The sequence below is a fragment of the Fukomys damarensis genome, unplaced genomic scaffold, assembly GCF_012274545.1.
Source record: "Fukomys damarensis isolate Sample0158 unplaced genomic scaffold, DMR_v1.0_HiC HiC_scaffold_37, whole genome shotgun sequence".
In the NCBI taxonomy this organism is placed as follows: Eukaryota; Metazoa; Chordata; class Mammalia; order Rodentia; family Bathyergidae; genus Fukomys; species Fukomys damarensis.
In genome coordinates, this window is record NW_022900949.1 from 12,750,936 (window position 1) to 12,764,008 (window position 13,073).

General features: G+C 37.1%; 1 pseudogene; it reads left to right on the forward strand.

Annotated features, from left to right (window-relative positions):
- The first annotated feature begins 1,983 nt into the window (after positions 1 to 1,983).
- On the forward strand, positions 1,984 to 4,594 carry LOC104857044 (annotated as a pseudogene).
- Positions 4,595 to 13,073: the final 8,479 nt, after the last annotated feature.

A 13,073-nucleotide genomic window follows, 5' to 3' on the forward strand; every position in this document is an offset into this window, starting at 1 on the left:
AAAGGTACAAGATCCCAATGATGAATGTAACTGTACTGTATACCTAAACAGTACCAATAAACTCAATGAGAAAAAAAGAAACAAGAATGTGGGTTCCATAGATATCAGAGGATATGAAGATGTAGGAAGAAGGGAAGGCAGACATAAGAGGGGAAAATAACAATGATCATGATTAAGTATGTACATGTACCAATTGCCTGTTAGAAATGTAAATATAATGTTTGTTAAATAATTACTGATAAAATAAGTAAAACATATACTGACAATAGCAAGTAAAATTAAATTATAAAGCATGTTTAACACAATGGATGATATATCTTAGAAAAAATCTGAATAGATGTTAGTTATGTGTTCTCTTCATTAAAATGATAGAGATATGAAGTAATGGAAACAGTTTTCTTGACTTACTGATTTCACAATTTATTACATCCTTCATAATCATGCTGTATATGAGAAGTGCATGTGATTTTATTTGTCCACCTGAAAGATAAAATTTAAAAATTGGGAAAAATTTAATAGGAAAAGACTTCTAATATTTTGTATCATTGTGGGCAACAATCCATAAAATTTTCAAAGATTGTTTTCAGTAGGTACCCCAGGTGAGAATGTTCTGGAAACATTTTCAAGAAGAAATTACGTATTGCTTGGTGTAAAACTTGTGACTTTGAAATCAGTTAAAGATAAAATAAATTTCTCCTGGAGAAAATAAGATGATCTCCTTACGTCAAGTCAATACACACAACATGGACTAAAAAATTTCCTCTTTTTCTTCGTTGCCCAAGGGAGCTGATTTCTTTGGAGACTGAAAACGTCATACAGCAATTTGTTTAATTAGGAGCTTTGAGATTCAAATCTTTAGAATCTGGAAAATATAAACACATACCTGTGGCCATTCAGCTTTATCTCTGGGGTCACCCACTGTGAAAAGGTAAGTGGGTTCCTAGGAACAGAGCTTGTAGAATGGAAAGCTGCAGCGACAGACACAGGAGAGGAGAATGTGTTCTAGAGAGGACAGGTGGAAGAAGGAGAGGGGAAAGACAAGGTTGGTATTTGTCTTGCCCTCTAGAACAACAATACTGTGAAATCCCCATATTTGGTCTATGGAGATGAAGTATATACATTCTGAAGCAAAAACGTCGGTTTCATTGGGAACTGACTACCAGTTACTTCCCTTCCTCTTCTCTGGCTTTAGAAACTAGAAAGTCTGCTGAATATGAGTTTGTTTGGTTTTTTTAAAGATCCTCAACACTTCACCGCTTTTTCTAATAAGTTGAAGTCTCTGATCAGGTTTTCTTGCATTTTTAAATTTTAAGTTTTTATCAGCACTTATTAGCAATGCATAAGGTTTACAGTCACCACTGGCACAGGTGCATATACCATCCTAGTTCTTTTTTATCCCCTTCTCCTCTCCCTTCACCTTTCCTCTAACTCTTGGATACCTTCTCTTTTGCAGAAGGTCTTTCTCCTTGAATCCTGTGAACTATTTTTACTTTGCTGTTTAATTTGTGTATACATCAAGTCTCGCATAGAAGATAAATCATGTGATATTTAAACTTGTGACTGTGACTTATTTCACCTAAGGTTATGTTCTCAAAGTGCATCCATTTTTAAAATACAGTTATTTCTTATTAGCTATATGCTGAAAATCTATTACATATGAGGTATTATTTGCCTTATTTCCATTTCAGTGATGTTTGTCTACTATATTCCTCGCCCATATTCACAGGAAGATTCCCTATTCTGATAGCCCTTGTTTTTCCATATTATTTTAGTTATGATTTAGTCTTCGTGTTCACAATAGTGTCTACCCAAAACTTTGTTATTTATGGTATTTTATAACCAATTCAATTACCCTTTGCCACATTACCAATTCATTACATGTTTGGGAAAACATTGAGTGATTACTTAGTTTTGTGTCTGTACTGTCTTGGGATAGGCTGGAAAGTTTCATTTTTTTAAATGATAACAGACACTTTGATCCTGATGTTTAATATACACCAAGCTTGCTCAGAGCCTACATTGTTACAGGTACCGTGCAAGCCTCTCACAAGACAGATGTTGAGCAGCAGCTTTGAAAACCACAAGCTTGGTGTGTGACAGGGGAGCCACACACTCTGTCCTGTCCGTCTAAAGCGTTTCTTTCTTCCTCTTCTCTTAAAATTGCCAGGCCAACTCTTCCTACTTTAGAGAAGGTTCACCTACCCACATTCTCAGATGAATCTGCTCCACAATATTGTTTTCTTTTATTAATTAAAAAGTCACTAGGCATTCCTTATACTAATATTTTTTTCATGAATAATAAGACAATGTTTAAAATATGCATTTTTATTTTAAAGTATATACAATAATTCTGTCGATATCATTTCTGAATATTTTAATTTTAATCAATGCATATTTTGGCCATTGACTTTGCTGATTTTAAGAGTACATTCACAGTCTGGAAAATAAAAATTTGAGATCGCATAGAACTATTATTTGATTTTAATGGTGGTTGCTTTCATTTCCTCCCTTTATCTATATAGTAATCATGCTTTTTCCCCTACTGAGAAGAACTCACCTGGGAGACATTCTAGAAGAGAAGAATCCATAGACATATTCAGAATTTATAAGAGTTGTATTGTACGTTAAAAGAGGTAACAAACCAGTTGTACTTATAATCGCATGAAATCCCTCTAATGGTGACTGCTGCCATTTAATGAGATACTGCTGAATGAGAGATATTAAGATATATTTACTGACATTCTAACAACAAAATTCTTATTTATGAGGTGCTCATTGTAACACAGCAAAGAGTAGAAAACAAAATCATCATTTTATTTAATTTTGTTTTAATCCTTCCATGTAGTGAACATGTACTGTTCTTTTTTTTTTACATGTACTGTTCTTAATGAAGAGATGTTGTATATTTAATGATTAGAGTTTAAAATTCTCTTTCAAGGTAACAAGGATTTTATGTTAAATGACCAAGATTCTATTAAAGAAAGTCTTTGACAGAAGTACTTATTCAAAATAATATAATATAAAAGGAAAATGTGAATAAGAATAGTAATAAAGATTACTGTCATTTACTGAGATTCCCTCTGAGAATGAAAGATAGCCTGCTTTTAACTTTTTCACTGTATCAGTGTATCAGTATATCAGTAATAACCACATTTTTAGAAAAAAGTATATAGATCTGAAAAAACTGAATTGTCAAAGCACAAACTAAATGTATAAAACGCACTGTTAAATCACTGTTGTAAAGATAGTACAATAAAGAAGTACAGAGATTGTCAAAGAAAAAATTAAAGCTTTAAATCATTTTATAAAACTCATATCAAACAAAAATTAATCATTTCCATGATTTTAAATGGGGAAATTGAAAAAAATGATTCCATAATTTAAAAATGCATAAATGTCTCATGCATTAAAGAAAGTGTGAATCATTATACACATTTAAAAAGGAAATGAGCTACCCTTTGCTGAAGGAACCACTCTCATCGACTGACACAACACTGAGTGAATGACAGCCATAGAGAGATGATACTGTGGAGAGGTCATTGGCTGTTCATTGTACACTGCTGTTTCTTCCTTCTCCCAAGAAAATAAAGCAGCAACGTGCAAGCAGCAAATCACACAGCACGATCACATTTCCTCCTGCAGGGCCTCTCTGAGGATCCAGAAGTTCAGTCCATTCTCTTTGGACTCTTCCTATCCATCTACCTTCTTGCAGTTCTCGGCAACCTGCTCATCATCCGCGCTGTCATCTCTGATTTCCGCCTCCACACCCCCATGTACTTCTTCCTCTGTAACCTCTCCTTTGTGGACATTGGCTTCATTTCCACCACAGTCCCAAAGATGCTGGTGAATATCCAGGCACAGAACAAAGACATCTCCTATACAGAGTGCCTCACACAGGCATTCTTTTTTTTTGACATTTCTTGGAGTTGACAATTTCCTACTGACCATGATGGCCTATGACCACTTTGTAGCCATCTGTCATCTCCTGAAATACACACTCATCATGAACCCTCGGCTCTGTGGCTCTCTGGTTCTCATGTCCTGGTTCATCATCTTATGGGTAGTTCTGACTCATATTCTCCTGCTGATGAGGCTCACCTTCTCTATAGGCACTGAAATCCCTCATTTCTTTTGTGAACTTCCTCAGGTTCTCAAGGTGGCCAGATCTGATACCCTAATCAATAGCATCTTTCTTAATGTGTTAACTGCCCTACTGGGTTTATTTCCTATTTCTGGGATTATCTACACTTACTTTCAGATTGTCTCTACTTTAATGAGGATGTCCTCTACTGCAAGCAGATATAAAGCATTTTCTACCTGTGGATCTCACCTCTGTGTGGTCGCACTGTGCTATGGAACAGGACTTGCAGTCTACCTCAGCTCTGCTGTGACCCATTCTTCCCATGAAAGATCAGTTGCCTCTGTGATGTACACTGTGGTGACCTCCATGCTGAGCCCCTTCCTCTACAGCCTGAGGAACAAGGATGTGAAGGGGGCCATGAGAAAGCTTCTCAGCATCGAAGCCTCTTGTCTTTCATGGACTAGTGTCTTCAGAACTACGGGAATATTACAGACCCTAAGGAAAATGCTGTGAATTACAGTACCCTGGCTCATTTGTCTCCCTTAAATAACATGTTATTTTTTTTATTTCCAGAGCACTTTTACTTGTTTTGAATATTTTTACTTCGTTTCTATTCAACGGTTTTACCAGTATTTTTCTTTGCATTTCTCTCTCTATGCATGGCACATAAACTGTCAAGTTTAGTAAAATTTTCACCATTTCTACGGTTTTACCAGTATTTTTCTTTGCATTTCTCTCTCTATGCATGGCACATAAACTGTCAAGTTTAGTAAAATTTCTTCACCATTTCAGAAATTTTTAATGTGATGGAAATACTTATATCAAGAGCATTTATGGTTTTCTCTAAAATAACTGTTTGCATATTAATGGTGTCCACCGTAACATGATAGTAGTTTTGTTCTTAACTGATGAAAGGAAAGATAGAGAACTTACCACATCAGGATTGTGCTTATTATTTTATAGTTATGAATTTACATCTGAAAGCAGTGTTTGAGATATTTTGTCTCATTTACATAATATCTGTAGGGAGAATAAGCTTGGAAGATACAATCTATGGAACCTGATACTGAGCTTACATCCCTATATTTGCAATTATTCCTTGTATAAAAGCAGTAATTAGATTTTCAATAAGAAAAGCTGACACCTATCTTTGAAGATGGGTTTCATTGTCTTATAATTCATAGGGTAATTCTCAGCTGTCAGCTGACTATGAGGCACCTTCTCTTTTTTCCTTGTTTTTAATCATGTTTCCTTCTTCCTTGATTTTTCTTTCATCTCAGAATTTATTTTTCTTTCCCTTGATCACTCCTTTTTTAACTTCCTCTCCCATTTGCATCATTTTATTTTTAATGCTAACTCCTCCCTTTCATTTTTAAGGTTGAATAATATTCTAGTCTGTATAAAAAACAAACTGACTTTATTCACAGATGAAAATTTGGAGTTATTATGACTTTTAGCTATTACAAATACTGCTATAATGATTATGCATGCAGACTTATTTCTTCCTGTACAGTCATAAACCAGAGAATGATGCTTCAGTCAATGACAAACTGTATCTGCTCAAGTGGCCCTGTAACATCACATTACTTAGTGAAGCCATAGTTTTTTCTTGTGGGTGCACACTGAACAGCGAGGATCACCAGCAAAGCTTTGCTCCGTACCTAACATGATTGTTAGGCAGCAAAGGAGTGTGCTGGTTTTCAATTACTAAGGTGTCTGAAACTCTCTGCTGAGGTATAAGTTTATTTCATTTGGTTTTCAGCAGTTCTTCATTGTGACTGTGACTTGAATTTCCTGGGGAATAATTATGTATCTACTCCAGTGCTTCACTACGGTTTCTGTGTCTTCTGTGTAGCAATGTTTTTTGAAGTCTTGCTCACATTATGATAGCAAAGAGTGTAATTTTGCTTTTGCATCTGACCTCTAGAATTCCCTTATATATTTTGGATACTTGAATCTCTCTCTCTCTCTCTCTCTCTCTCTCTCTTTTGTTACTGGGATTGAACTCGGGTCCTTGCACTTGCAAGGCAGGCCACCTAACCCCTGAGTTAAATTTCCAGCCCTGGATACTTGAATCTTATCAGAGATATATTTTACAAACACATCTTCCTTCTGTGTTTCTCTTCATATTAAGTATACTATTTATTGTCATTAACTATTTTCAGCATACCATACAATAGATCTCTTTAAGTTATTCATCCCATCAGCAATTTTCTTTCTTTTCACCAATGTGTACCTAAATCCCTGATCCGCATCCTTCTATAGATACCATTCTAATCTCAATTTTCATGGTTTTGAATATTTTACAATTTACATGTGAATTTATGTAGTGTTAGTCTTTCTCAGCCGGGCTTGTTTCTTTTAACATAATGTGATACAAACTCATTTGTGTTGCTTCACAAGACAGGATTATTCTTTTTGTGCCTTATTAGTGTTCTATTGAGTACTTATTCATCTGTTCATTCATCCATTGAGCAGTACTTAGTTTCTAATCATACAGTGACTATCATGAAAAATGAATATGTGTTGAAGAAAATGTACATATACCTTGACATACTGATTTCAGATGATTTATACACAGATGAAATAGAAGAATAGCAGGGTTCTATGGTATTTCTATTTTTAATTACTTGAGGAAACCCAATGTCTCCCTAATAGCTATAATGATTTACTTTCTTTAATATTTTTCAATCCTCTCTTTTTAAGGAATTCTCACTAACATTTGTGATCATTTATTGTTTGGAAAATAGCCCAAGAGATATGAGGTAGTATTTCACTGTAGTCTAAATTTGCATCCCACTCATGATTAGTGCTATTTCCAGGCATTTAAAAAATATCGTATTAGAATAAGAGGATTCATAACTTTGGCACATGCACATTTAAAAATCAAAATTTCTAGATTCTGAGACACAGGTATAATTTCAAATGGTGGCTACTACTCCAGTTATTGAATTTATTTCAAAAGTTGTTTTTACTGACAAGTAAATGTCAATGGATCTGACTCAGAGAGAAATATGTCCCTTATTGACACCATCCCTTGGGCTTTGAGTTCAGGCACCTACATTTTCTTGTGAGGGCAGACATGACATCAGACCAGTCTGAAAGAGATAGAATTGCTTCTGAATAGGCAAGGCAGCCAGCCATGAAAAATGGATGGTAAGAGATTAACTTGTGAACTTGGCCAGAACATTCCTTATGCTGAGAGCCAGCGTATACCTAAGTAGTTATAAGAGCTGGATCTTGGCTGGAGCCATTCTTAAAAGATCAGTAAATCATGAATTTCTAATTTATGTGTAACATTTATAGCTTTGTCTCTTTATAGTTTGTGATAAATCACACCTTTCTAAATATTGCTACATTAACTTGCTTCATTCACCTGGTTTAACTGTATTGCATGAAGAATAGCCAACACATATTAAAAGAGAAACACATGTAAAACTACATAAATTGCTATGATCTTAAAACATTAAAAATGCATCATTATTTTTATCTGTTTTAATTGTAATTTATACCAATGATTAAATTAAAATAGCGATATTTAAACTGGGTATTTATGATATTATAGTTCAGAGATGTGTAAACTATCACTTACAAAATTCTGTGTCTATGTATGATTCTGATCACCTGTGTATGTGTCCTTTAAAGAAAACCACAATGAAGAACTGGAAAGGGCAGGGATTTAGTTCAGCCTTTCCACTGCCTGCCTCTCAAGCACAAGGTCCTGAGTCTGATCCCAGTACAAAAAACAAACAAACGAACAAAAAAACTGGAGAGCCTGTTTTCTGTGTTTCCATATCAGCACCAATTTATGTAACCATAACAGCTTTCTTAACATTTACCTAAAAATATTCAAAGTTCATTGACAACAAAATTTCTCTTACCCACAATATTTAATGTATAGGAGACTGATCAGACCCCCAATCACCTGACAAAAGATATGGTAGCAGGATTAAAAAGAAGAAAAGATCTTAATGTATAACTGGGGGACTAAGGATGTCCAAAGCTCTTATCTGGCATAGACACCATCTCCTGGAGCCTCACACTATTTATCGAACATGCAGCTTCTAGAAGGGGTGAAGGATGGTGCAGGGAACAAGGAAGTGGAGAGCACTGATGAAAGCATGTTCCTACAACAAGGGAATGAAACATTCAGGCAAGAACAGATCAATGATTAATGAGAAATTCGATTCTTCCCATGGATTCATGTTCGCCTCTGTAGGAGTGTTCTGTACACGTCATGCTACCCTTTTCTGCACTATTGTCTTCTCATTCAAGACATCACAGGTCATGGATCATTGAGACCTCTGCTGTAACCAGTGGTGTGGAGGTTTCCCTTTTCCCACACATCAACTGCTGGCTCTTCAGGCAAGACAATATGGACTCACAGTCAGACACAGACTTTTAATATGACAATCCAATTTATAAATGTGTAGCTTGCTCAGGGTAGTCGCTATCATAACAGTTCACTTGTAAATGTGGTTTCAAGTCTATCCATGAAGTACATACATCAAGTTCAAATGTTCCATCACATGTCTGGCATTATCTGAAGTTGGTTGGGGACAATCTCCCTGGGCACTTTGATCCCAGTATCACACCATGCCAGTGTGATTTCTCTTTTTCCAAGCAATGAACCTGGAAGTAGTTCCATAAATAGGTGGTGATTCCTGCTTCGCTGTAAAATAATAATATGGGACTCTATATTTGGTAAACATTAAACCAGCGAAATGAAACAAATATCATGGAATGTGTATCTCAGATGATTGCATTTTTGGTGACTCAATGTTGGTTCAAAATGCTATGGTTACTATTACTGTCCACCTCATCATCATCATCTTTGGATACCTTCGTAATGCTTAGTTAGGAAAGAGAACACAGTGATCCCCATTCTGCTGTCATCCATGAAATGTTAAAGGGAGTCAGAAGCAGTGTGGAAGTGAAGTAAAATTTTGAATGACATTCTTTGGATGCTCACTACAACCAAATATAAAATATTCACAGAACTCATGCATACACCTTTTCACACAGTCATCCTCCCATTTTTCTACCCAAACTTTCATGTTTTTCTCATTATAGGAAACGTTTCTAATCATGCATTCTTCATCCATCAGTTCCCCTTGGCTCAAAGGATTTTGCTGCTTTTCTGAACATGATGAAGAAAAGTGGTTTCTATGCTGCTTTCATGAATGGTAATGTAAGAGCCTGACTGAACCAGAGCGACTCCATGTTGACCAGCAAATGACCTAGAGACAGTCGCTCCCCCCATCCCTTATAAAATAACTAGTGATTAATTGTGAATTGTTAGATAACTGCTTTAAAGTAGCTGGGAGGCTGGGTGGAGACTAATAAACACAGAGACCCAACATGGATTGCTCCACTCCTTGCATGCCTGTAGTCTGAATGTTCTAAACATTTGGATGAGCAATCTGCTAATCATTAGTATGTGACGGCCAAGTATGTGCCTGATAACCACTAGGACAGAACGACCACTTCTTTGCCTTTGACCTCTTCCCGTAAGTTTTACATGTAAACTCCCCTTCAGCCCTATATAAAGTGGCCTTTGGTTCTGAGCTAGCCGCCTCTCTGAGCTACTCGGCTTGGGGAGTGCCATCTGGCCAGACTAATAAAGGTCTATTTGCCAACTTGCCTGGTGTGTTCCTTCCTGGGTGACTCTCGCTGTCCGACTAGCTCCTGGAGCCTCGCTGAGTTTCTGAGCCCAGCATCGTGGAAGACTCTTGGCTGTTCATGCTCCAGGAGTAAAAGTGAGACTCAAGTCTTACAGTAAAAACTAGAGGTATGCCCCCTTTCCAAGAACTGATAGGAATATAGGGTCAGATGGGATGTTCCAGATAGAGAAAACTGGAGGAGGAAGAGACATAGGTAGAATCCAGTTGCCTGGAAACACCGAGCTAAAGAGTAAAAGACAAGGCCTAGATATTTACTCTCATACGACCTTAAACACTGTGGGAGCCCGCTGGCATTTGACATTGGAAAAGTAACTTCTTAATCCATTACTCTATCTGTTTGTTTATTTGGCGTTTCTGAGACAAGGGTCTCAGCAGTGCAGATGGGATTATGGGCATTGACCTGGAACTCACTGCATAATCCAGGCTGGTTTTATGGGATTACGGGCATGCACCCCCACCCCCCAGCTCAAGGACTTTGTTAAATTTGACCTTGTAATGGGAGGAACTCGGGATAGCCAAAGATCTGATCTCCCTATATAGTTGCTTGATGCTTCCTGTTGGAGGGCCTTTTAATAAAGAGCTGTTTCTGTGAAATAAATGGGACCTCTTGTCTCCACACTATTGAGTGTTCTGTCCTTTCTCAATCCTCACTCCCCAACTCAGGTATGTTCGTGTTGTGATGGCTGGGCTTCCACAAACACTTAATTTGTAGCATTTCTAACTACTGAATTTGGTTTGTTTTAACCAATCCCAAATGACTTTCTCATAACAGTGGAGGAAGAAATTGAAAAGAAACTGATTGTCTACAGTGGGTTTGGGGTTAGGCTACTCAATTAAGAGCTCACATGTGGTATTCACTTGTATTCCTTTTTGTTCCTAGATCCATGCATTTAAGGCCATAATTTGTTGTACTAAAATGTAGATAACAAGAAATGCCATTTGAACTGTTTCTTGCATATTTCCAAAGCAATAATTACATTTACCTTTTAGACAATCATCACTATCATTTATTTTCATAAGTTTTTATCTTTCAAAACTGAAAGTTCCCAGTCCTTCCTCAACCTGCCATGGCAACAATCACTCTACTGTAAGATAGATTAAGGAATCAAATATATCGTGACAAAAATAACATCACAAAGGAGGTTAGATTTTCAGGAATGTATGTTTGACCAAATACACATAACTCACATCAGAAAAATTTGCACTTTACTATCTACCCATATTACAATCCTAATTCATACTTTCTTTCCTGATGCAAGACAATGGCTCTCCTAGTCCTCCAACCCTCATTCCAAAAAGATACCATAGGTCCTGAAGTTATACTGTTATTTTGTGTGTCCTTCTGATGCCTTTATTCATTTGAATGAAGAGGAATGGATTCAGAATAATGGTGAGCATGATATAAATTATGGGCTTAACCAACAGTTCATAGGGGAGGATGATGTATTTTAAAATAGACACTCTAAGGCCTGTTCCACAAAATAAGCAAACAACTGATACAGATCCACAGGTGGAGAAAACTTTATACACCCCATCTGATGATAGAATATTTGTAATGGAGGAAATAGTTTTATAGTGTTATAAATTCATCCTTATATGGGAAACACCTATGATGTGAGTAAAATCTGTGATCTAAAGTGTCAGAAAGGTCAGATCAATGACTTGAGAAGCTCAAAGAAATTGAAAATGTCTACATCCTTGCAGCATGTGAATTGTAAGCCAATAACATTTTAATGTTGGGGGTCCAAAGATTTAACCAAAAAGGATACCAAATATGTGAAGATACAGAGGTGAGCGCTCATAAACACTCAGTGTGGCGGTCCACCATCACAACACAAAATAGCCTGAATTGGGGAGTGAGGATTGAGAAAGGAAAGAATATGCAAGCCTGAGTGAGACCAAGAAAAGTCTAATTTATTTTACAGAAACAGCTCTTTTTAAAGACACATCAACAGGAAGCACCAAGCAATTATTTTTATCTTATGCAAAGACCAGATTTCCTGACTCTTATGGATAACATCAGATTTTTGGCTATCTCTTTAAATTCCTCTTATCAAAGGGTCAAAGAACAAACAAGCTTAACAAACAGTGTCCTTGAAAAGGAACAAATGTTACAAAGATTGTATTAATGCCTTAATTGTAGAGGAATAAGTGATTTTTTCAAACGTTGTAAAATTTAAGTCTCACTTTTACTCCTGGAGAGTGAACAGCCAAGAGGCTTCCACGATGCTGGGCTCAGAAGCTCAGCGAGGCTCCAGGAGCTTGTCAGACAGGGAGAGTCATCCAGGAAGGAACCCACCAGGCAAATTGGCAAATAGACCTTTATTAGTCTGGCCAGATGGCACTCCCCAAGCCGAGTAGCTCAGAGAGGCGGCTAGCTCAGAAACAGAGGACATTTTATATAGGGCTGAGGGGGATTTACATTTAAAACTTACAGGAAGAGGACAAAGGCAAAGAATCAGTTGATCTGAGCTAGTGGTCGTCATGTACTAATGATCAGCAGAATGATTATCCATTGTTCCGTTTACAATCTAGATTATCATAAAGTTCAGAACATTCAGACTACAGGCATGCAAGGAGTGGAGTGACCTACTTTGGGTCTCTGTGTTCACTAAAGTTTCCACCTAGTTTCCCAGCTACTGCAAAACAGCCACCTAACAATTCACAATTAATCATTAGTTATCCTATAAGGGATGGAGGGAGTGACAGTCTCTAGATCCTTTGCTGGTCAACATGGAGTCGCTCTGGTTCAGTCAGGCTCCTACAACATCAAACACCAGTGGTCCCCACAACTGGGTGATGTGGGAGGTGACCAAAGACCATAAACTAGTTGTTATTATTTAGATCAATGAAGACCTCACAAAACTCTTGTGCACTCAGGGATGGGGCTTTTGGAAGGTGGTTGGAACATGGCAGTGCTATACTTTTAGATGTTGGGAGATGGGATGGAAGTGAAACATAACTGCAGGGATGACATAGAAGGCACATTTCCCTCCCCAACTCCAGCTTTCTCTTTGCTTCCGAGCCACCAAGATATGAGCAACTTTCCTCCACCAGGATTTTTCCACTGTGCTGTTTCTGCCTTGAAGCTAGTAATTATAGACTGAAACCTCTAATACTCCTGAGCCCAAATAGACCTCTCCTCCTGTGAGCTGTTGTTGTTGCATATTGTCTTGGCGATGAAGAAAGTAGGACACACCAGTTAGATCTTTCATAATAATGAACATATCATCTATGCATTCAGATATTATAAAATATTCCTTTGCATACGAAAGTACACCTAGGAGATGATTCTGTTGTGAGGTTAC